Source organism: Macaca thibetana, chromosome 20 (genome assembly GCF_024542745.1).
Source record: "Macaca thibetana thibetana isolate TM-01 chromosome 20, ASM2454274v1, whole genome shotgun sequence".
In the NCBI taxonomy this organism is placed as follows: domain Eukaryota; kingdom Metazoa; phylum Chordata; class Mammalia; order Primates; family Cercopithecidae; genus Macaca; species Macaca thibetana.
The window spans coordinates 68,622,107-68,648,999 of NC_065597.1; the positions used below are offsets into that span (position 1 = coordinate 68,622,107).

Sequence of the window (26,893 nt, forward strand, 5' to 3'; positions counted from 1 at the left end):
AGAATGAAGATAATACTACCTACCTTCAATAATTAGAAATAATATATATAAAGGCTCTTCAAGCATACCTGGTACATAGTAAATGCTCAATAAACAAAAGCTGCTACTCTTGTTTTTAGGGTCATTTTTATTATGTACAAAAAACTTGGTAAATACTATGATGGACACTGAATCCAGTTTGTGCAAATAAACTGAGGGAAACGGGCCATGAATTGAAAGAATCAGAGTCAGCTGTGGCCACAGAATCCTGGACGGTCTCTAGTTAGTTTTCCAAGAACCCTCTGCATGGCCAACGGCCTAGGCAAGTCTTCAGGGAGGCTTCCCATTGGAACCCCAAGGGGCCCTGCCAGCCTGGAGTTCAGTGACCTCCTGGAGTTTTCCCCGAGGCTGGGAAGAGGTCAGCTTTGGACCCCTGAGCACCTTCTGGCAGCCAAGACCCTGTCTGGTCTGGGAGAACTTCAGCAGGCTCTTCCCAACCTCCCCTCCCCTGACCGAGAAAGCAGGAGACAGACCTTGGTTCACAGGTACCTGCTCCACTGCTTCTTCCATGAGTCTCACTTCTTATGCCCCTAAAATTACATAAATACCTGTATGGCCCACGCCGCAGGGGCTTTATTTTCAATCCCGGTATAATCCTGGTAATAAATCCCAGTATAATCCTGGTAATTTCCCAGTCCCAAAGCCTCCTCAACAAGGGCTCTGGAGTTTGAAAGATCTGGGTTCAAATCCCACCTCTGTCACTTTCTGTCTATCAGACTTAAATTATGATACTTGATCTCTTTTAAGCCTGTTTTAAATTTATTAAAGTAAGGGTTAATATTAGTGTAGAGGCAAGACATACATCATTTAAAATGGCAATTTTATATTACAAATGTATTATGTATCAAATATATGTATATTTACTGTACGCCTAAACCTTTCAAATTCTTTTAAAATTGGTTGTTACCGTATTTATCTTTTTGTAAAATAATCAAGGCTGTACCATTTGATCAAAGCAATCTATTCCCATGAGAAACCACGGCATGACCTACAAAACGCCAGCAGAGGAAAGAATATTGACGTATGGATGTGGTCACTTGCTATTAACCAGTATGACAAAAGTGGTATTTTCTTTGGTTTTGCTTTGTGATTCTAGGTGCTCAAGCCCCAGAAAAAGAAATCCAATATGCGAAAGGAACATGAGTACAAGAAAAAAGGCACAACGGGAGAAGCATTTAAGCTTATTAGCCATATTCATTCATGTTTTCACTTTATTCAGCATGGCACATTCTTCCTCACTACGACCCGCTGTGAGGGTGACGGTCTGAAGCTAACAAGCCTTGGGAATAGCCGCATACCAAAACTGGCAGAGTGGCCTGGCCAAGCCTGCACAGTCTTAGCCAAGGCCATGTTAGTGTAAATATCAAGGCCAAAATGAAACCAAGGCTGGGTGCAGTAGCTCACGCCTGTAATCCTAGCACACTGGGAGGCTGACAAAGGGGGATTGCTTGGGCCCAGGAATTTGAGACCAGCCTGGGTAATGCAGAGAGATCTCATCTCTACAAAAAATACAAAAATTAGCCGGGTATGGTGGCATGCAACTGCAGTCCCAGCTACTCAGGAGGCAGAGGTGGGAGGATGGTTTGAGCCCAGGAAGTTGAGGCTCCAGTAAGCTATGATTGCACCACTGAGCTCTGGCCTGAGTGACAGGAGGATCACCTGGGCCCAGGAGTTTGACAGTAGCCTGGGTGATAGAGCAAGGGCCTGCCTCAAAAATATTGTTTTAATATTTTTTAAAAATATTTAAAATATTTAAAAATATAAAATGATGAAAAAATACATAATCTATTATACATTTTAAAATATTTTATTTTAAAAGTATATCTTTTATATATTAGTATTTTATTAAATATATTTATATAATTTATGTAAGTTATATACAATATTAATATAAATTATATAAAATTTAATACTGATATATAAAACATACTAATATATAAAACATACATTTAAAATAAAAATATTTTAAAACATATAAGAACATAAATATCAAACCATTCAAAAAGTTTTTAAATATTAAAAAGTAAATATATATATATAGAGAGAGAGAGAGAAAATAAAATGAAACCAGAAGGATCCAAGCAGTAACCAAAAAAGGTAGGGGCCGATGCAGCACATATAAGAAACAACAATTTATTCAGCAGCTAACTCAGCAGAGAGGAGTTTCCCTTGCCCTATGATGCTTCATTTATTCATTTATTCAACAAAAAACAATTTTTTTTGAAAAAGAGTCTTGCTCTCTCACCCAGGCTGGAGTGCCGTGGCATGACCTGGACTCACTGCAGCCTCTGCCTGCCAGGTTCAAGCGATTCTCCTGCCTCAGCCTCCCAAGTAGCTGGGATTACAAGATGCCTGCCACTATGCCCAACTAATTTTTGTATTTTTAGTAGAGACGGGGTTTCACCATGTTGGCCACGCTGGTCTAAAACTCCTGGCCTCAAGCAATTTGCCCACTTTAGCACCCCAAAGTTCTGGGATTATAGGCATGAGCCTTCAAGCCTGGCCTCAAGAAAAATTCTTAAGGGCTCACTTAAGCCGGTCAGGGTGGTGGATACTGGGAACATTAAGGATGTGGGCAGGAATGCGGGGATTTCACTGAGCTCACGGTTCTCAGAGGGAAGGACATTTCCCTCCTCTTCCTTTTCTTCCCTCTGCAGTGTACTGACACAGACAGTGTCCAATGTTATTTCCTTCTCTGTTAATACTTATTTGTCACTCTTTATGTGGACATGTCTGATCTTCTGTTTGCTTTGATAAAACACAGATATTGTCCCGGATTCCTTTTCATTGTATTTAATTTTCATAAACATTTTATTTTGAAAATATTTTAGATTGGGCATGGTGGCTCATGCCTGAAATCCCAGCACTTTGGGAGGTCGAGGCAGGTGGATCACAAGGTCAGGAGTTCAAGATCAGCCTGGCCAGCATGGTGAAACCCCATCTCTACTAAAAATACAAAAAAGTAGCCAGGCACGGCGGCGTACACCTGTAATCCCAGCTATGGGAGGCTGAGGCAGGAGAATCGCTAGAACCTGGCTGACAGAGGTTGCAGTGAGCTAAGATTGTGCCATTGCACTCCAGCCTGGGTGACAAAGCAAGGTTCCATCAAGGCAGGAAGGAAGGGAGGGAGGGAGGGAGGGAGGAGAAAGTATTTTAGATTTACACAGAGGTGTAAAGATAGCATAAGAGAGTCCCCAGGTACCCTCCACCTGGCCTGAGGCTTGAGACATGACTACTGTAGTAAATACCTTAGCAATGGAAGTGGGGAGGCTGGAGGAAGACATGAAAGGTTCACCTAACCTGGTCTAGAAAACACTACAGCCGCCTTCCTGGGGGTAGCAGCACTTCATCAGAGACAAAAAAGACAGTCAGAAGAAAGGGAAGGCTGTTTCACGTGGAGAGAACAAAACGCGGAAGGGCTGGTAGGTGAAAGAGAGCAGGGTTTAGATGGAACACATGTAAAAATGTCAGTACTGCTGGACCACAGATTTGGAGGTGTGGAGCAGCTAGAGAGAATCACCTGTTCGGGATTAACGGGAATTGGGGTGTGGGCATTTCCTTGTACAAGCTAAACCTGGTGGGCAAAGCCCTAAACATACAATGTTTGAAACCAAGCATGTTATCTTTAGCATGAAATTCACTTCCTTACTTTTTTTTCTGGTCCAAGTCACACCTTTCCCAGTAATGGTCTAGCCTAGAAACAGCTCTGATCACATCATTATAACTGTAAAATAAAACTACATATCCACAGCACAGATCATTCATTCAAACTGTAAAGTAAATGCAAAAATCCACAGCACAGATCAGAGGAGAGGACCATGGGCTCAGGGATTCAGACAAGAGGGCTTTTGCCGACCTAATAAAAAGTATAAAATTTCTTAGCAAAAAGTACAACAGCATGAATGCACTGTCCCTCTCTCTCACACACACAAACACACACATACTTTCATGAAGTCTATGAATCTCAGTTAAAAGCTCTCACTCCAAAGAATTCATGTTGTATGAAATATTGGATCCCTTTTCATCCTAAACATCAACATTTTCCAAATCTACCTGTTTTTTTCTTAAGCACCAACGTAACAAAACCTAAAAAAGGCAAATACACCAAATTACCTAACAATATATAGTTTTATGTGAAATAATTTTGTGTCATAAAAAATTCTAGAAATATTACAAAGGAATGGTTATTTTCAACTCAATCAGTACCATTATCTCTTAGTCTTTACACACACACACACACACACAACTTCTAAAACCTAGGAAACCAGAAACAGTTTTTTCAGTTCTGAACAAGAATGCTTTTTTTTTTCTTTTTAATTTTTTTGTAGAAACGAGGCCTCACTGTGTTGCCCAGGCTGGTCTTGAACTCCTGAGCTCAAGAGATCCTCCCACCTTGGCCTCCCAATGTGCTGACATTACAGGTGTTAGCCACAGCACCTGGCCTAGAGCGGGTTTTAATCCGTAGACATTGTATTTCTTTTATTATTATTATTATTATTATTATTATTATACTTTAAGTTCTAGGGTACATGTGCACAACCTGCAGGTTTGTTACATAGGTATACATGTGCCATGTTGGTGTGCTGCACCCATTAACTCGTCATTTAGATTAGATATATCTCCTAATGTTGTGGAAGACAGTGTGGCATTTCCTCTAGGATCTATAACTAGAAATATCATTTGACCCAGCGATCCCATTACTGGGTATATACCCAAAGGATTATAAATCATGCTGCTATAAAGACACATGCACACATTATGTTTATTGCAGCACTGTTCACAATAGCAAAGACTTGGAACCAACCCAAATGTCCATCAATGATAGACTGGATTAGACGTTGCATTTCAAAACCAGGAGCAATTAAGACAGTACTCATGAACACACCACACACAGACACACATACGCACAACACAAAATTATGTGTAAAGAAGCATCTAGAAAGAAGTATCTAACTCTTAATGGAGGTGGCCTGAAACAATTCCTGGAGGTTAGGCTTCTCACTGAAACTAAACATCTTCCCAAAATGTTAGAAATCCGCTTGCAGAAGGAGAAGCTGGAGGAAACACCTCGAATGAGAGGCAGTAGAGAACGCCTCCCTCTTCAGGTAGTTACTGACTTCGAAGGATCCGCCAATGCACGGCTCATGGAAATTCAGCGAGGGGTTAAGATAGATTTCCAAATGGGTTTCCCTCCGTAAGACCTAGGTGCTCCATGGAGAGAACACGGCTGGGTGTGCATGCAGGCTAGCTGGAGGAGCGGGCAAGGCCTGTTTTCAAATGTGAATGACAGCCTCCTGAATTACAGTTTGTAAAATTCCATTCCCTGAAGACCCCAAGTGCCTGAAGAGAAAGAGTGCATGCCTAATTCACACGTCACTGACGTTTGCAAATATAGCATTTTGGTAAACGTCTTTCATCTCTCCATTCTTGCTAAGCCTCTAAGATTCCAATTTTCTCTGAATCAATGAATGCACAAATAAACAAACAAACAAACAGAAGAAAACATATAAGCACACCACGATGTTCTTTTCCCAGAGGGTGATAATTCATCAGTATTTGTTTGGAAGTTGGCCTGTCACAGGGTTGTGAAAAGGTGACGAGAAAAGCTATTGAACATCCAGAAAAGGAAAAGCTTCCCACACCAAGGTCAAGTATATATCAGCCATGAGACAAAGCAACACTCATTTCAACCTGAGGCCACAATGCACCTTGACCCCAGCCTCATGAAAACAACAATTTGCAGTCGTCTATAAAACACTTCTTCTGCTTTCTCTGTTCCATTGGCTTCTTCCAAACTCAGACTCCTGAGTTAGCAGTATCTGGCTATATTTTACAAGCATGTGTGTGCGTGTGAGTGTGTGCATTGCATGCTAAGGTTTGGGGCCAAGATTTATCTCATTCTCTGATGGCATTTTATTGTTATTAGAGAGCCATAAATTTCAGCTCCGTTAGCACTGCATTTAAATATGCACCCGCCAAGATAGAAAGGTGCTGGATCTATAGTACGCTATAAATTTCCATTATTTGCCATCATTCTATACTTGGGCCTTGGCAGAGCTCAGCCGAGGCTGCACATTTTGTTTAGATAGCTCCTCTTCCCTGAAGGGAAACTTTGCCAACACTTGAAGCAGATACGATTTGCTGGCCGCGACTCTGTTTGCACCTTAACAGCTGTTTTGCTTTTTTATTTAGAGAGAACAGGGTTGCCACCATCTGTCTTTTGAAAAATGAGTTCTGCTCACAGCAACATGGAACCATAAAAAAAAGAGAAAGAGGCTGAAGGATGAAGCCAAAAGTCATGAAACAAAAGGGTTGCTCAACCAGGAGATGAAAATAATGGTGAAACATTTACTACTGGTGGGACAAAAACATGAAACAAATTTACCACAATGCCTGTCAGGGATTTCAAGGTTGGTACACAGGGATCAAGTGACAGCCAGAAAAGAAATGGTCTTAAGTTCTCTACAGCAACTGCTGGCAGAACCCAAATCACAATAACCTCGCCTAGTGGGTAACCACATCCTGTCACCTGCCCTGCTCACAGCATCCTAAAACTGCCCAGTGAAGTAGATAGTGTAATCAACTCCACTTTAGAAAAAAGAAAAATACGGTCACAGACATCAGTCAGATGTCACTTTAAGTTCAGCATTTCCACTTTCTAGTTTTGCATCCTGTATCATGCCTGTTACCACGTCCACCAAGTGAGGCATGTCTACCCAAGTGGAAGTGGGGCTGGAGGAATTACGTGAGATGATACATGCAAACCGCTGTGTGCAATGCTTGGCACATAGGTGTGCTGAATACACTGTGGCTGTATCTGTTATCAAAGCAGTTCAGTGACTTAGGTTAGGTCCCAAAACAAGTGAGGAACATGAGCCCAGATTTAAACCACCCAGTCTGCAGAATTTAAGTCCAGTGCTTGTTTTTAATATCCGAAAGCCATCTTCTAAAACTCAACTCTATAGGCGAGTTGATACCATGACACCACATTAACTCTCAATCTTCAGTTAGAGCAGTATGGCAGAAGGATATGCCACATGTCTAAGATAGATCCTGGGGATGAGGCAGGTTCTGTTCCACATAACTGCTTAGGGATACAGGTTCATGGCGATTTCATGATCTCAAAAAAGGACTTCAAATTCACTGTGGCAAGGGATTGTGGTGTCTAGTGGTGTCTCCCTCTTCCATGCTTTATCCCAGAAGTGATGAACTTTACTAAGCCTACAACTCATTGGCAAAAACAAGCCTTATGGTCTCACTTAACTGCAATGAGTGACTGGGAAGTGCAGTCTTCCCAAGAAGAAAACCCTATAACCACATAGCGATAATTACTGGTATTGTCTATCACACCAACTGATGGGCAAATGATGAATTAACTGGGTCTTTCCCCTTCATCGAGAAGTTAGATTTTCCTGAAACATGTTGCTTACCTCTATAGATATAATTAAAGCCAAGTAAATTTGGTATTCCACAATTGCTTATTATGGAATAACATTTCTTTCTACCCAAATCAGAAAATGTTATCAGAAAAAAAATTCGAGAAAAAAAGAAGAAAATGTTATTAAAATGAATTATTGGGAATAGAACAGAACATAATGGAAATGTGAATAACTAGACTGCTATTCATCAAAAAATTTCAAATACTCCTTGTTTGCTTAAAAGAGCCTTTTATACAAGAGGAGATGAATCACAAATGGCGTCTAATAGGCTCTTAAATAAGCCAAAAACTCCGAATAATGTGAACAGCCTTCTATCCAAAGCAGTCCTGAGAATTAATTGATGTTTGATTTGAGAAGGGAAAAATACTTTCTCCTCTCCCCAGCCTCTGTCTGATCACTGTTGACCAAAACTTCCTGCTCAGCGCCTTATACTCCAGAAGATTCAGATTGCGTAAGTCTATAATATGACTCAAGTTTGTTTTTGCCAACTCTGAGGTGATTGTGATGCCCAGAAAAGGCTGAGAAGCCAAGCTCCAGATCTACTCCATAGTCTAGGAGAACAATTCCAGGAATATGAGCAGTTTCTGATTTGCAGTCCCAGGCCATACGCTCATCCATAGCTTCAGTGCCTATAACGATACTAATGCCTTCACAGTGCCATTGGATGCAACTACTGCTGTCACCATGACAAATTGAGGCCACCGAGAGTGAGTAAGAAGAAAAAACAGAATGTGAACTGACCCTTGACTGTGTCTCAGACACCAAGTTGGTGCTATTCCATAACACAAGAAAAAGATAAACAGAATCCCTGCATTCATGAAGCATAGAACCTGGTAAAGAGACTGAGCACGGTGGCTCACACCTGTAATCTCAGCCCTTTGGGAGGTTGAGGTGGGTATATCACAAGGTCAGGAGCTCGAGACCAGCCTGCCCAATATGGTGAAATCCCATCTCTATTAAAAATACAAAAAAATTAGGCAGGCATGGTGGCACATGCCTGTAATCCCAGCTACTTGGGAGACTAAGGCAGGAGAATTGCTTGAATCCAGGAGGTGGAGGTTGCAGTGAGCTGAGATTGTACCACTGCACTCCAGCCTGGGTGACAGAGTAAGACTCCACCTCAAAAAAAAAAAAAAAAAAAAAAAAAAAAAAAAAAAAAAAAAAAAAACCAGTAAAGAACTTAGTTTCTAGTTTAACACCCACTCTCTCTCACTCACGATTCCATTCCCATTACCTCGAAAGACTGAGAATCAGATCCAAAATATATTTTCCCAACCTTTTGAATGTGTTTTTGCAAAGACAGTTATTCCATTTAAACTTCAGTTTAAGGCTGGGTGCAGTGGCTCACGCCTGTAATCCTAGCACTTTGGGAGGCTTATCACTGTAATCCTAGCACTTTGGGAGGAGGGCAGATCACCTGAGGTCAGGAGTTCGAGACCAGCCTGGTCAACATAACTAACCCCATCTCTACTTAAAAAAAAAAAAAAAAAAAGCCAGGCGTGGTGGTGCATGCTTGTAATCCTAGCTACTAGAGAGGCTGAGGTGGGAGGACTGCTTGAACTCAGGAGGCTGAGATTGCAGTGAGCCAAGATCATGCCACTGCACACTGCAGCCTGGGTGACAGAGCAAGACTCCATCTCAAAAACAAACAAATGAAACCTTCAGTTTACACATCATTTTGAACAGGTTTAGTTTCACTCGTCAAACTTTCAGCACCTTGGACACTTCTTTTTGAGCATTTATTTGGCACACACAACTGCCTGGCCCAATAAATCTGCCATTCCAATTACACTCTGTATTTATTTTTAATACGATGAGTGAATACTGTTACCTACTTGGTCCTCAAGTTCCCTGAAATCTGCTTTTCCTTCTTTTAGGGAGAATATTGATGTTGGGAATAGAATATATAGCATTTTAGCCAGGTGTCATGGCTCAAATCTTTAATCCCAGCCCTTTGGGAGGCTGAGGCAGGAGGGTTTTTTGAGACCAGGAGCTCAAGAATGACTTGGGTAACATGGTGAGACCTCATTTCTATATTTTTTTTTAAAAAAATTAACTAGGCATATTAGTGCACACCTGTAGTCCCAGCTACTGGGGCGGCTAAGATGAAAGGATTGCATGAGTCTGGGAGTTTGAGGCTGCAGTGAGCAGTGACTACCAATGCACAGGTAAGATAACATTAGTAGTTCTAATGTTTTATTAGAATGATATAACATTCATCGTATCATATATGCAGAATGATATAACTGCAATGATAGGTTATACCAGAGTTTCTCAACATCAGCACTGCTAACATTTTGATACAGACAATTCTTGGCTTTGGGGACTGTCCTGTGAATTGCAAGATATTGAGTGGCATGCCTTGACTTTACCTACTAGATGCCAGTAGCATCCTCCTCCCAGTTGTAGCAACCAAACATGTCTCCAGACATTATCACATGTTCTCTGGGTCAGAAAGTGGGCAATTTTTCCTCCAAGTGAGAGGGACTGGTTTATGTTTATTGCACATGTAACATGAGCAAAACACTGAGTGAAGCTCCTAACATACCTTACTTCATTGAATTACCTCGGCAGTCCTATGTGAGTAGGGACTACAAGCACTTTTTCACCAAAGAAAGGATGCTTAGAGAACTGAAAGGCTTATTCTCACTCACAAAGCCAATGAGTGTCAGAGCATTACACTACAAATTCGTACATGAAATCCCTAACCCTCAGTGTGAAAACATTTGGAGACAGGACTTTTGAGAAGATAACATCATAAAAGTAAGATCTTCATGATGGGATAAGTGCCCTTATAACGAGAGGAAGAGAGGGATTACCTCCTCTTTCTCTTTCTCTCTCCCCCCACCTGTGCACACCGAGGAAAGCCACCGAAGATACACTGAGAAGATGGCCATATGCCAGCCACAAAGATTCTTCACCACGACCTGACCTTCTTGGCACCATGATCTTGAACTTTCAGCCTCCACAACTATGGGAAAATAAGCATCTCTTGTTCAAGTCACCCAGTCTATGGCATTTTGTTATGGCAGCCTGAACACACTAAGATATCAGTTTGTTAAAATGGGTCAAAACTTGAAAGGAAACATTATTTCTCCTCCAACCCAGTGTGCACAACTTTCCAACAATTACAAAGCAAGTCACTCTGGCCTTCTTTTGCTGATAAAGTCAGCTTAAAATTAATTGTCCCATAATAAACAAAAGTCTATTGGATCTCATTTACTTTTTCTAGAGTACGATTCCTTTCCATTGTTTTGTTAACAGTATTTTAAAATCACACTGTACAAGAGAGAAAGGAAACCAGAGATAAGGTATTCCAATGTCCTTGTGTTTTTCTCATTATCTTTTCCAGAGAGTTGTTAACATGGCTTGGGAAATGAGACAGAGGTGACTTTCCATGTCATGAGTGATTGAAGGCTCCTTGCCTGTGACACACTCATGTAGCCTCAGAAACCTGAAGGATGAGTACTTTCATAGACGCAAGATGATGGAACTGAAGAGACCTAAGATTCAGTCCCAGGTCTGTCACTAGTAGTTATGAGATCTCACCTGCCAGACATTCAGTCTGTCAGCCTCAGATCCTGTATCTTTAAAAGTGGGGAAATTTCTTTCATCTTGCAGAGTTATGGAAGAGTTAAGAAAGTGGAACAAAAACACCCACAAAAGCTCCCACCATTCAGTGATGGTCAATAAATGATAGTGATCATAGTCTCATCCTACGATTATTCTAGATCTTTGCTGGATGGATTCTGAAGCTGTTTCTCATTGGTGACTCCATACGTCTGACCTGAAGTCCACTTACTATTTTGGAGGTCTGGGTAATCCAGTCTGACCTACAGTGGCTGGCCTTGACCTCACTGATCAGAACACCACATCATGATCTACTTAGCCAATGTCAGAGGACAAATGAAGGGCGTATCTCCAGAGAGAAATCTGCAGAAGATGGGGTGGAAGAGCATGCAATACCAGTTAAGCTAACGTCATCCAAAGGCATCTCACTCCTTCCCATTTCCCATGACTGATATCACTAACCAAAAACAACTTGGAAGACCCAAACTGTTTTAACAAGACATAGCCACAAACAGCCTGCCAGGTTTCCATCCCCATCTGCCACACTTGCACTCTTTAAGACCTTGGCAAATTACTTAAGCTTTTTGAGCTTCAGTTTCTGCTTCTGCAAAGTGAAAATGATGATAGCATCTTGACCTCAGAATCATTAAAAGAATTATATAAGTTAATGTTGCAAAAGCCCTTAGAACCAGCCCTGGAATGGTATGAGGACTCCAAGAATGACTGTTAATTATTGAAATCAAATAAATCCAAATCTTTCTGCAGTTTTTGACTTTTCAACTACGTAAGACACAGGCTGAACGCCTCTCTTCTTTCAATAACCCTTTCCCAGCCAGGAAAATAAAAGAACTTGCTTTCAATTAAAAGGCAAGGCCACAAATTGACTTGAAATAAAAACAAACAACAAACAAAATGTAACAGAAAAAAACAGCTTAAGTAGTTAATTTATCCTCTTGCCCAAGGCCCTGCTATGACTCACTTTGGTGGGAGTCCTTTATCAGCACACTATCTTCTGCTCAAGAAAACAGATGTGGGCTGGGCACAGTGGCTCATGCCTATAATCCCAGCACTTTGGGAGGTGGAGGTGGAGGCAGAGACAAGCAGATCACTTGATGCCAGGAGTTTGAGACCAGCCTGGCCAATATGAGGAAATCCTGTCTCTACTAAAAATACAAAAATCAGCCGGGCAGTGGTGGCATGCGAATGTAATCTCAGCTACTTGGGAGGCTGAGGCAGGAGAATCGCTTGAACCCAGGAGGCGGAGGTTTTAGTCAGCCAAGATCACTTCACTGCACTCTAGCCTTGGTGAGAGAGACTGACTCTGTCTCCAAAAAAAAAAAAAAAAAAAAAAAAAAAAAAGAGGGGAGATGTGATCAGTGTCTCTCCCTCCTTTTCCAAACCACATCTCCTTCACTGGCCACCACCAGACATCTAGCCCCATGGATGTTCACTGACTCTGTCAACTCTAAGAGGTCTCATTGACCACTGCATATAATAATCACCAAGGACTCACCAGTGTGTGTCCTAGGGTAAGGGTCTGCACAGAAACTCTAACCATACTGGGTTTGATGCTCACAATGCAAGTTCTTTCTCTTGTGTTATCTAAATGTTCATGAAAAGCAGTTTTCTTTTGGTCCTGGAGAATTTGCCAGTTAGCCCTAGGTTGTCTGTAGATTTGAACTTCAGGACTTAATAATGACACGTATGTATAAGGGATCCTCATAGTATTCACAGCTGATTAAGTCTCACCCCTCCTGGAATGATCACGTGCTTTGCAGCAAAGAATAGAGTTGATGCCCTCAGGCAAACCGTTAGAGAAGTTAACTAAATTTGAATTCTCTCAGGGCCTCTTGAGTGCATTTTTTTTTTTTTTCTTAAGAGTTCTCTGAGCTTCTATCAAGTCTAATTGATTTTTAGCACAGGAAGCCTTACCTCCCAATATAGCTTCGGACCCTTTTTCCTTGCAGCCAATGGCAAAAGATCCATTTATAAATTGTTAAACATGTTCACAGCTAAATGGCACCAAAATAGCCCAGGAATATTTTAATATTCATAGTTTGCTTTGATTAAAATACAAACTTTTCACGTTAGCTCTAGGATTATTTTTCATAAGGCAGGCAGGTTACAGAGCTGAGTGCCACTTAATTTAGTGTTTAATCAAGAGAACTACTGTGGTATCAGGCTGATTAGGTTGGCTCAACTGCTGCCTGCTCAATTTTTCCCCATAATTGTGGGATATTCTTTATGGTGACAAGTGCCCAGACGGTAGAATTCCAATATGCTATACATCAGCTTCTCCATTATTGGATTAGCTGGATGTGGCATCGTTACTGCTGCACTTTCATTCCTATCATTGATCGCATCGTCCCTTCTATTTCACAATTAATGCAAGTCTGCTGGATTGATCAATCCTCTCCTGTGCTTGGGCCGCATTCAATATATTCTTATGGCCATGTGTTAGTGATCTGCAGGGTTTCTTGCAAGGCCTGTGGATTTGTCACTGTGGCGAGAGATTTGTTTCATTTTAAGGTGCTTCTGATCGTATGAGACTGCTTGATGCAGGGTCTTCAAATTATACATGTACAAAGAAAGAGAAAGAAGGAAGAGACAGAGAGCGAGAGAGAATGAGAGAAAGAAGAGAAGAGGAAAAAAAAAGAGGGACAGAGAGAAAGAGGGAAAGGAAGACAGAAAGAAGAGGGAGAGGAAGGAAGGAAGGAAGGAAGGAAGGAAGGAAGGAAGGAAGGAAGGAAGGAAGGAAGGAAGGAAGGAAGAAGGGAGGAAGGGAAGAAGGGAGGGAGGGAGGGAGTGAGTTAGGGAAGGAGGGAAGGAGGGAGGGAGGGAAGGAGGGAGGGAGGGAGGGAGGGAGGGAGGGAGGAAGGGAGGGAGGGAGGAAGGGAGGGAGGGAGGGAGGGAGGGAGGGAGGAGGGAGGGAGGGAGGAGGCAGGAGGGAGGGAGGAGGCAGGAGGGACGGAGGAGGCAGGAGGGAGGGAAGGAGGGAGGGAGGGAGGAGGCAGGAGGGAGGGAGGAGGCAGGAGGGAGGGAGGAGGCAGGGGGTAGGGAGGGAATTTCATTTTCACAGCTATCAACCTTAAATCTCTTGAATTATTACTCTTGTTCACTGAATTTTACTTTTTTAAATTTTTATTTAATTTTTATTTTTTGAGACAAAGTCTTGCTCTGTCACCCAGGCTGGAGTACAGTGGCATGATCTCGGCTCACTGCAACCTTGGCCTCCTGGGTTCAAGCGATTCTGCTGCCTCAGCCTCCTGAGTGTCTGGGATTACAGATGTGCCCCTATACCTGGCTAATTTTTGTATTTTTAGTAGAGACAGGGTTTCACCACATTGGCCAGGCTGGTCTCAAACTCCTGGCCTCAGGTGACCCACCTGCCTCAGCCTCCCAAAGTGCTGGGATTACCACCAGTATGAGCCACTGCACCTGGTCTGAATTTTACTTTCTAATACTTCAAGCTATTCATTCAAGACTCACTAAAGCCAATTCACCAAAAATATCATCCTGTTACATTTTCTGTGGTAACAACTATTCTCATTATGCAGTGGATACATATTTTTTTCAATGAGAACTTCTACATGAAACAAGAAAGGGCAAGAGGTGTAGGTGTGGTTGAAAACTGGATCCAAGTTTGCTCTCAACTGAATGTAGATAATGCTAAGTTGGGTGAGAGACACGATACCCAGTGTTATATTGGGGTTTTTTTTGTTTGTTTGTTAGTTTGCTACCATTTCTGAAATGTGTTGCCATTTCATGTGTTTCTCAGGGCACCTGTTGTATTAGGAGGCCTGGCTAGCAAGTTTGAGAAGATTGCATGGAGGTTCTCACACGCCCATGTTGATACTTCCTAATGCTGAGGTGTCCACTAGGTCGGCCAAAGAAACGCACAGGAGTGTGCAGGCTTCAGTGGCAGCAGCCTTACCCTATCCTCACAGTTTCTAAGGAGTTCCCTGCATGTAGGGAAGTGAGATGATTTTCTTGGGAGTTTACCCTGTATAGTCAAGAAGTTAGCACAAAAGTATATGCAAAATCATGTTAAAGAGAAGAGCTTCCAAACGACAAAGAGTAGAAACATACAGTTACATTGAAAGAATGATTAAAACAGCCAAAGATGGCTGGAGGATGGGAGGGTGTTTAACTATGTGCAGCAGGCAAATGTATGCTCTGCTTCCCCAAGGTACCCATGTCCTAATCCCCAAAACCTGTCAGTGCGATGCGTGACATAACAAATAGGATTTTGTAGATGTTGCCAAAGGTATGCACCTAAAAATAGGGAGATGATTCTGGATTATTGGGGAGAAACCCATCTAATCACAAAAGCCCTTAAAAACACAAGACTTTCTCCAGGTGCAATGAGGGAGACATGGGAGAAGAAGTCTATGAGATTTCAAGAATGAGAAGCATTTGTACCACTGCTGACTGTCAGTTGGAAGAGTCCACACATCATGAAAGGAAGTAAAAGGCTCCCAGGAGCTAAGAGAAGCCCCTCTGCTAGCAGTCAGTAAGGAAGTGGAGACCCCAACTTTACAGCTGCAAGGAAACAGATTTTCCTGACAACCTGAAGGAGTCTGGAAATGGGCTCTTTCCAGAGCCCCCTGATCAGTCCATACAGCCAACCGTTGACATCAGCCTTGAGAAAAACTCACAGTGTAGAACCAGTTGAGTCAACTAGACTTCTCACCTATAGAACCGTGAGATCACACGTATTTGTTACTTCAAGCTGCCAAACGTGTAGTAGTTCTGGCAGCGGTAGAAAACTAAGACTATGAAAACATGGAAAAGACAAGACAGTGGGTCCACATGGGGAGGTGATCGCAAATGCAGAACAAAGTCTCAGACATAATATGCCAGGGTTCAAAGTGTGGTTCCACTGCGTGGGAGCTGAGCGTCCTTGGGCAGGTGACTTAATTTTGCTAAGCATCCTCTTCTACATAGGCTTTATCTTTTCTTAATGAAATTAATGGCCAGGCATGGTGGCTCATGCCTGTAGTCACAGCACTTTGGGAGGCTGAGGAAGGAGGATCACTGGAGTCCAAGAGTTCAAGACCAGCATGAGCATCAGAGGGAGACCTCTTCTCTACAAAACCTGAAACCTAGCCAGGTATGGGGGTTCCCAACTCTTGTCCTACCTACTCAGGAGGCTGAGGCCGGAGGACTGCTTGAGTCCAGGAGTTCGAGGCTACAGTGAGCTGTGATCATATCACTGCATTCCAGCCTGACCAACAGAGACCCTGTCTCTAAATAAAAAAAAAAAAAAACAAAAAAAAAAACCTTGTTTGGTAGGGCTTAGGGGCTCATGCCTGTAATGCCAGCACTTTGGGAGGCCAAGGCGGGTGGATCGCAAGGTCAAGAAATCGACAGCATCCTGGCCAACATAGTGAAATCCTGTCTCTACTAAAAATACAAAAATTAGCTGGGCGTGGTGGTGTGTACCTGTAATCCCAGGTACTCGGGAGGCTGAGACACGAGAATTGCTTGGACCTGGGAGGCAGAGGTTGCAGTGAGCCAAGATCGTGCCACTGCACTCCAGCCTGGAAACAAAAAGATTGAGAATCCATCTCAAAAAAAAATAAATAAATAAAAATTCATGACATTACCCATGCCCTCTAGCCAAACATGTTTAAAGGCACACCTGTATTTGAACAAAGTAGGGTTTACTACCTGCTGCAAAGGAGCACGTATACCATGAGGAACCACGGACTATCTCAGTAAGATGCTGTCAGGGACAACTTCTTAGAGGATTTGCCTTTCTGTTACATGATCCTGAGTAGGGCTCAAAGAATTGGGGCTTTTCTCTGGATTGGATGCTGTCAGAAAGCAGAGCAATTATATTACTGGGTGTCTTCATAGTTCTTACTCAGAAGAAGGGAAGAATTCAGGGAAGCGAAAGCTGTAGCTGGTGAAGCAGCAGCAGTCACTCAGATACAATCACTCACATAAGCCAGCAGAGGAAGATGACTGGCCATCTTGCGATTTAGACGAGACCCATGTTTTGGACTGAGTTCAGCCATGACCACCTAGTGGTTTTGTCTGTCCTGACCCACCACAGTCCTGAGATGGCCTTGTCCGATGCTGACGTTCTATGAAATTGTTTGTGTTCAACAGGCAACACCAAAGTCTATCTGTGAGTGTCAGGCCAGCTCCTACCAACACCAAGCCGTCACCAATAGGATCTTTCAGGAGCTGCTTTTCTATTTCTCAAGATAAAAAACATGAAACACGTATCATTAGTACCAATTTTCTCATTCACTTGCCATTCCTGAGTTCCTTCTCCCCATTCATGTCAATTATCTTTCTAGACATAACCCAGAAACTTTTCTCTTTTTGTCCTTCCACAAGAAATATTGACGGTATTGGGATGTTTCCTTGCCATCCCTCTATTCTATAGGTCAACTTAGTCTTTCTCCCTCAAAGCAAGCAAGAACACAGTCTCATGAAAAGGGAAGAAGATGACTGGAATGGAAGCAAGGAATCTTTAGATTCTCTTGAAAGGTAAAGGGAAGGCTATTAGCACTCATGTTTTCATGCTGTATGTGCCACACACAACAAAGGTGAGGGTACTTGTTTGTTTATTTTGTTTTGTTTTGTTATTCGAGATGGAATCTCACTCTTTTCACCCAGGCTGGAGTGCAAAGACACGGTCTCAACTCACTGCAACCTCTGCCTCCTGGGTTCAAGAAACACTCCTGCCTCAGCCTCCCAAGTAGCTGGGATCACAGGCACCCACCATCAATCTCCGCTAATTTTTGTATTTTTAGTAGAAATGGGGTTTCACCATGTTAGCGAAGCTGGTCTCGAACTCCTGACCTCAAGTGATCCACCCGCTTTACAAAGTCCTGGAATTACAGGCATGAGTCACTGCACCCGGCCTCTTTGTTCAAGGATTCGACCTGTTCTGTCCCAGCAGGTTCCAACAGCCGATCCAGCCACTTACAGAGACACGTGGATTAGGTTCTCTTAATCTGGTGCAGCCAATCCTTGGTGTCTCACAGTCACTTCTCCTTTCTTGAATACCAGCTCACCATACATCTTCCTGGTTATAATGTGCCTTTTGTATATTTTTCCTATATAGAAAAAATGCCCAGACAGTGGCATACAAGTGTTGAGCCCTTCAAGAAAACTGTTCTAAATGAAAGCCATTAAATAGAGATTCATTATACTAATAAACCTTAGATACATAGCAGGATGTGTCCATGGCAAAAAGATGATCTCTCTCTTGGAGTGCCTGCATACCAAGTCACTGGTCCTCCAAACCTGGGCTGGGCTCCAAACCTCCAAATCCAGGCTATGGTGACTCCACCAGAGCTAAACATTGACCAGTTGGGGTCTGTGAGAGTAAATAAAACAGGTGGATCAAGAATATGATGCCATGGTGTCTCCTTAGCTTTTACCCTGATGTTGAGGTGCTTAATAACACACAAATATAACCTTAGGTATCTGAAGTGAGTTAATTTAATCTAATTGATATATAATGCATAAGATTGTTCTTATACATTATATATTCTATGCATAAGATTCAAAAGATAATGCATAAGATTCTTCTTCTTATGCATTATACATTCTTCTATGCATTATTCTTCTATGCATAAGATCCAAAATGATGCTCTATTAAGTACAAAACAAAACTGATTTCTAGCATTCGCACTGGCAACACATATACTAAAACCAGAATGATACAGAGAAGGTGGTATGGCACCTGTGCAAAGATGGCACGCAAATCGTGAAGCGTTACATTTATTAAAAAAAAAAAAAAATCCTCATTTCTACACTGGGGAAATGGGGTATTTTTTAAAGGGAAGCAGATAAATTTATTGACAGTTCTTCTAATGACCATTTCATTAACCCACTGAAAGCCAATTTACCAAATAACCAACACTCTGAAAACCATTAGTGAGTCTTTGCAATTTATAAGTAGAACCTGGACAAGGAATTGTCCTTTAGTCTCATCCCAGGAAGTTCCATTAATACAATTAGACTTGATGTGCATATCATGTTTTTTTCTAATATATACTAACTGAATTACATTCTTTGTATTTAATAATTACAGCACCAAGTAAACTTTCCTATGTTCCTTTGATGCTACACGTATCAACCTTTGAGTTTACAGCTAACAAAACTTTCCTGGAAGAGCTTAGTTTTTCTCCAGAGGTATTTTAATACCTGGTTTCAACCCCTGGTTTTATTTTATTTTTAAAGTCTGTAAATATGCATGGATTTATGCATATTTAACAGGATTTAACAGGGCTTCAGAAACTCCTTTTTTTTTTTTTTTTTTTTTTTGAGATGGAGTCTCACTCTGTCACCAGGCTGGAGTGCAGTGGCACGATCGCTGCTCACTGCAAACTCCGTCTCCCAGGTCCAAGTGATTCTCCTGCCTCAGTCTCCCGAGTAACTGAGACTACAAGTGCTCACCATCACACCCAGCTAATTTTTGTACTTTTAGTAGAGACAGGGTTTCACCATGTTGGCTGGATGGTCTTGATCTCTTGACCTTGCGATCCGCCTGCCTCAGCCTCCCAAAGTGCTGGGATTACAGGCATGCACCACCATGCCCAGATAATTTTTATATTTTTCACAGAGATAGGGTTTCACCATGTTGGCCTGCCTGGTCTCGAACTTCTGACCTCATGATCCGCCTGCCTCAGCTTCCCAAAGTGCTGTGATTACAGGCACGAGCCACCACACCCAACGAAAATAGCTTAAAAGATCTTTTTAAATCTCTTTCTTGCTGGATAAATAGAAAACCTTCATATTAGGGCAATTTCATGTGTAAACCCACATGCTCACACACATACACACAGACAAAATAACTTTAGAGGATAAAAGAAAATGCATTGGCTCACATACTTGCAAAGTTCCAAAGGAGGTAGATTAACTTCATGCACCACTGTATCCAGGGCCTACAAGTGACAGCATCAAGAGTTTCCCCTTTCCTAATTTCTTAGATTGCGTGTCAGTACGTTGACAGGTGGATGGCCACCATAACCCTAGACTCACCTAACAAGCTCAACAACCCCATGAGGAAAAAATAATTTCTCCATAGAGTCTAACAGCAAAGTCCCCTAGGAATCTCTCGGTGGTCCACCTGATCACATACCCATCCCTCAATCAACCTGCCAAGGGATACTGTTACTCTAAACACCAAGAGTTCACTCATGTGCTCAATCCTGTGCACAATAAGAGATTCCAGAAGAACAAAATAGAACTGATCTTCTATTCTGGGGACTCCCGCTTACTACGGGGACTGCCCACTTACTAAGCAAAGCTGAGACAGGTGCTGAATAGAGTTAAAATGATAATAATAGAGATGTTCACAAAATCTCTCAAACTGAGCTGCCACCTGATTCTGAAAAGCTTCTATAAAGAAATAATAGAGGCCGATGTGTTGACTCATGTCTGTAATCCCAGCACTTTGGGAGGCCAAAGTGGGCAGATCACTTGAGGTCAGGAGTTTGAGACCAGCCTGGCCAACATGGTGAAACCCTATCTCTACTAAAAATACAAAAATTAGTCGGGTGTGATGGCACATGCCTGTAGTCCCAGCTAGTTGGGAGGCTGATGTAGGGGCGTCACTTGAACCTGGGAGGCGGAGGTTGCAGTAAGCTGAGATCATCCCACTGTATTCCAAGCCTGGGTGACAAAGTGAGACGCCATCTCAAAACAAAAAACAAACAAACAAACAAAAAATATATATATACACACACACACATATACATACATACACACATACACACACACACACACACACACACACACACACACAGAGTCAGGGCCAGGGTAGTAAATACATGAGTTGACCAGGAATACCTTGTCACCTCACAAAGCAAGGAAGATCTCCACCTGGACAAGGAGACAACAGAAAGACATTCCCACTGGCCAAGGATTGAGCTTCAGAACGGACATTTAGAATGATCATTACTCTCCTTTGAAATATGCAAGCAAACTCACTCAAGCTAATTTGAAAACTGGAAAAAAATGAAAGAAGATACGTATGCCCTATTTTTCTCATATGAACTCTATCTCAGGGTAAGCAAAGAATCATTTAAAGATTTTTCTCTGTAGACGTATTCTACCTAATAAATGAAAAAGGAGTGATGGTAATGGTTGCTAGTGATTGGTAAAAATCTCCAAAAAGGACATCAAGAAAGAAAGGCATTATGTGGTTCCTAATGGAAGTACACAAGAAAATTTATTATGTGTTTTTGCCAAAAACAAAATTGAACAAAAATCTCATCAAACTTCTGAATTTAACCACCAGTCAACAGAAAATATAAAGAAGAGAGATGCAATTAGCAAATCCAGACTGTGTAGAGACTTCCACAAAAATGACCTGGTGACCTCAACAAATAGATTGCAAACACTGAGTTGGAGGAGGCACCAGTATAATAAAAGAAACTTCAGGGATGTATCAACTAACTTTAATTTGAGACATATCAATCACGTTACAATTTCTGATAAATAAGAAAACTTAAAAAAATGTTTAAGACGATCAGGTAGACTTGAACAACGATAGAATGCTTGCTTACATTAAGAGATTATTGCTAATTTCAAGCCATAAATAATGCTAATGACAGTATTTTTTTCCTTAAGAATTCTCATATTCTAATTGTAAGTACTGAAATGTTTTAAAATAATATGATGTTTGGACGCCTACTTAAAGAATCATTGCTTTTCTTTTTTTTTTTTGAAACAGAGGCTCCTGTTGCCCAGGCTGGAGTGCAGCGGCGTGATCTTGGCTCACTGCAACCTCTGCCTCCTGGGTTCAAACAATTCTCCTGCCTCAGCCTCCCGAGGAGCTGGAATTACAAGTGCGTGCCACCACACCTGGCTAATTTTTGTATTTTTAGTAAACACAGGGTTTGCCATGTTGGCCAGACTGGTCTCAAACTCCTGACCTCAAGGGATCCGCCCACCTCAGCCTCCCAAAATACTGGGATTACAGGCATGAGCCAATGTGCCTGGCCCATTGCTAATTTTAAAGGCATAATAACATTAATGATAATACAGTTCTTTTTTTGAAAAATCTCATTTTTTTCCTATATATATACTGATATGTTTAATAATAATAGTATATTTTGGATTTGCCTCAAAATACTGATGGGAAGGGAGAGGAAGATTAAAGCACAAAAGAAAGAAGTTTGGCCACATATTGGTAGTTGTTGAAACCTGGCGTAGGGCATATGAGGAATGAGTATACTATTCTACTTTTGTGTATTTTTGAAATTTTTCATAATAAATCATCTCAAAACCACCATTAAACAAACGAGAATGCTCCAGCCTGGGTGACAGAGCAAGATTCCATCTCAAATAAAAAATAAAAATAAAATCAGAATGAGTTTAAGTATCACCAAATCACTCTGGCCCACCAATGAATCTGGACTAAAAATGTAGCTCCTGGCCATGCACACTGGCTCAAGCCTGTCATCCCGTCACTTTTGGAGGCTGAAACAGGTGGACTGCTTGAACTCAGGAATTCAAGACCAGCCTGATCAACATAGTGAGACCTGATCTCTAAAAAAATAAGATAAGATAAATTAAAAAGACCAGGCACAGTGGCTCACACCTGTAATCCCAGCACTACAGGAGACTGAGGCGGGCAGATCATATGAGGTTAGGAGTTCAAGACCAGCCTGGCCAACATGGTGAAACCCTGTCTCTACTAATAATATAAAAATTAGCCTGGCATGGTGGTAGATGCCTGTAATCCTAGCTACTCAGGATGCTGAGACACAAGAATCGCTTGAACCTGGGAGGCGGAGGTTGCAGTGAGCCAGGACTGCGCCCCTGCACTCCAGCCTGGGTGATAGAGTGAAACTCAGTCTCAAAAACAAAACAAAACAATTAATTAATTAAAAAAAGAAGAAACATGACTCCAGTATTTGTGGGTATGTTATAAAATACTTAGAAGGAATTTTAGACTGGAGATTCTAATAAAATACCCTTCCTACTCTCTCAAGAGAGCCTGATATGTTAAGTCTTCTATACAAGACAACCTGTAGCCATCATCAAACATCCTTCATTCTTGGAATAGTCTGAGGCAAAAGATCACAAAATGTGAAACAGGATTGCAATTTTGAGACACCAAAAAGAAACAGCAGTCATCAATCACAATGATACAACCAAATTAAAATCCTCTTTTGGTTCTTCAATACAACCAGCTGTTCTCACCTGGAACTTTATGTCTCTTGCTCTTGGCAGGGCTAACTCACCGCCAAGAGCTCTGATATCACCTTTCCCCTAAAACCTTGTCTAACACAACTGCCCCATCCCCAACCCATTCTGTGTCTCACTGGCTTCATCTTTCCCCCTTCAGATTAGTTTTCAACATCTGCAGCATCTTATTATTTCTCGGATTCATATGTAAAAACTTGAACACAACGGCAGAAACTAATGAGTGTTGTTCATCCTCCAGTCTCCTCTCCTAAGCCAGTTTCTAGAATCCCGTAGGATTTAGGAATATTTAGCAACAAATATTTGAACATTTAAATGCTTCATAGCTAAATCACTACTAATCCACCAAATGTACTGGTTTGGCTGCCTTCATTTTACACCAAATAACTAAATAAATAATTATATACTAAATATGCTATTGTACACTCAATATAATGTAAACATTATACTCATATCCATTTTTTTTTTGTAAATCTCAGCATTTCCTACCTTGAATTTTAACAAAAGAACAGCAATTATCTTCAATTTTAGTTTCTTTTTTTTAGTTTGCTAGGACTGTCAAGCAGATTAAATGATTAAGAAATATAATATTAAAATAGACATGAGAATTGTTTTTACCTTTTTCTAAGAGCTTGCATGTAGTGCACAACCTTCAGACAATTAAACTAATGTTCTGATAACTCTTTCCTGCTATTACTAGAAGACAAATTATTTGCACCAAGAGAGCAAGAAACCCTACCTCAGAGAAATAGGAAATTGAGTAGTTTGTAGTTGTGAGAACAACAAAGTTAACATTCAATTAAGTTCCATTACAAGATTTATACTAATCATTAACCAAAAGTTGTCTTCTGTTCAGTTTCAAGAAACCCAACAATACCCTGACAAAGAGAAAGACCTTTTAAAAATTAAGCAATAATTATGGTATGTTTGCAAAATGCAGTCTATCTTTTGTATCTTAAATTTCTTGGCTGTGTAATTTGCATACACATTAAACTCTGTGGGAAATTGGAAAGCAATTCCGAATTCAACAATTAAAAGATACAAATTAAAATTGTTAACATTAACTTAAAGTTTATTGCTGGTGCAATGCTCTTGGATATAAATGAACTCTGATCAAGCAGCCATTTCCCTCTTGGAAGTTCAACGTATTTTCAATGTAAGTTGACAATTGTACCTTTAAGTCATTGGTTTTGCTGATGCCACTTCATACTGATAAATATGCTATTTTAACAAATACAAACATGTATTGGTGGCAGATTTATTTTTTATTAGAAGGAAAAGTTGAGTCAAATCACTCTAGTCTTCAAAAGGACTTACTGTCTCTTAAAAAACCTTAAAATTATTGGGGGAAAATGCTAAGATAATTCTCTATTTAATTTCAGCTAACAGAAAAGACAACTACTGAGGGTTGTAAGTTTGGGGGCAAAATACAGTCAACACAACAAAAGGTACTTCCTGCTTTTATTATTTTTTATCTGTCTACAATGTACTTACAAATGTGTGCATATAAATATAAATATATATATACACACATATATATGTATACAGCTGACAAGGAAATCTTCAATGCTGCCTAGAAGCTTCCTTGATAATTTATTAAAAACTCTCTAGTCTGATTTCCTGGATGCAAAGTTCAGTTCCATCAGCTTCTAGCTCTATGACTACAGATGTGTTATTCTTTCAGCCTCTGAGTCCCATACTGCAAACTAGGAATAATGACAGAAACCAACTCATGGATTGGCTATGAAAATCGAATGAGGAAAAAATTAAATCCCTGTATCTGACATGTAGAAAAGTGCTCAAATATTGCAAAGCATTATTTGTGTGAAGCATTATCAGTGGAATCCCAATCCTGCCACTTAGTAGCTCTGTGACCTCAGACAGACTAATTAGCTTCTTTGTGCCTCACTGTCCCCACTGGTAACATGAAAACACTGTGTCTAAAGCATAAAGTCGTTGGGCTAGTAAATGAGTAAAATATTTGTAAAGCACTTACAATAGTAACTACAACGTATGCAAGCCCTACTGAAGTGTTTTCAAGTAACAAATATGCATGTCTAGATAAGAGGATGGATATATATATACACACACATGTATATATCCATCTAGATGTATATACATCTAGATATGTATCTAGATACCTATACATGCACACACATATGTTTATATGCACACATACACACACATGCACAAAACCACGGAACAGAAAAAGAACTGTCCCAATATCATATTTTAAAAATCCCAGTACTAGTTCAGTGTTATTCTAAGGCAGAGATACTGAGTATCATTGTATTTATATGAACTTAAAATCTAAGGCTAAACTAAGCTTTCCTATATTCAGGATCGCTAGGAAATCAAAAAGCAATGATTTATCAGGAACTGCCACGTTATTTTAGATGACCAAGTTTCAGAGAATTAGGATACAATAAAATGTTCTTGACATGAAAACGAATGGAATATGCTTGGCTCATTGATGGTCCTTCAAGATGCCCCAGGGCCATCAACATGGGGACCAATTATCAAGATAAGCTGAGAAGTTTAGATTTGTATGCTATAAATACACTTCCAATGGGAAAAAGTGATGAGGGACTAGAAAGTTTCAGACTCACAGGAACTGGGTTATATTTTCCTATATATGTTTTCTAATAAATTTGTGGTTCAAACATAGGAAGATGGAAAGAATCAGATACTTGTTTGTTGAGTTATAAAACCTGAATCAATCTCAAGTGTAAGTACCTCTAGCTTTTACTGCAAAGCCTTTCTCTTTTTTTTTTTTTTTTTTTTTTTTTTTTTTGAGATGGACTCTCACTCTGTGGCCCAGGCTGCAGTGCAGTGGTGCGATCTTGGCTCACTGCAACCTCTGTGCTCCCAGCTTCAAGTGATTCTCCTGCCTCAGCCTTCTCAGTAGCTGGGATTACAAGTGTGCACCACCACATCCAGCTAATTTTTGTATTTTTAATAAAGACAGGGTTTCACCATGTTGCCCATGCTGGTCTCAAACTCCTGACCTGAGGTGATCTGCCCACCTCGGCCTCCCAAACTGTTGGGATTACAGGCATGAGCCACCACACCCATCCTCAAAACCTTTCTCTTCTGTCACCACCAGCAAGATTATCAGCTTGGGAATTTTAAAACACCCTATAGGTCTATCACACATCACAATACTAAAGTGAAAAATCCATCCCCCTCCCCAAGTTGGCCACATGCAAAACAGTATCACCACTTCCAACACACACACACACACACACACACACACAGCTGCTCTCAGATCATAGCCATTTTGTAATCAATACAGGTTTGACTAATGTATATCATATGCTCTAATTAATTGATCACTTTACATCCAATTCCCATTATGTAAAGCCACACTGCAGGAGAAAAGTCCATAACAAGAGAATTGAGATATTAGACTAAATTACAAGTGTCAGATAACAGACTACGGTTGTTCTGAATTTTTAATTTTCCACTTAACCCCAGAGAGTTTTACTCACAATAATTAGCCAGCATATACAAGGCACATGTTTCCATATACACACATATGCAAACACATTTTTAAATACAATGGCCAATACACACACACACACACACACACACACACACACACATAATGCAAGAATCACATGCCCAGTCAGGGATATGTTCTGATAGAGATATCCAAGTTA

General features: G+C 40.9%; 1 protein-coding gene and 1 non-coding gene across 8 annotated transcripts in view; one reads left to right on the forward strand and one right to left on the reverse strand.

The window, feature by feature from the left end:
* RBFOX1 (RNA binding fox-1 homolog 1) overlaps window positions 1–26,893 on the reverse strand; it is a 2,487,135-nt gene that overhangs the window by 690,887 nt on the left and 1,769,355 nt on the right. The gene's annotated exons all lie outside the window — the stretch shown is intronic.
* LOC126945202 (U6 spliceosomal RNA) lies at window positions 18,696–18,800 on the forward strand. Its single transcript, XR_007722364.1, has one exon. It is a non-coding gene; the product is annotated as a U6 spliceosomal RNA (small nuclear RNA).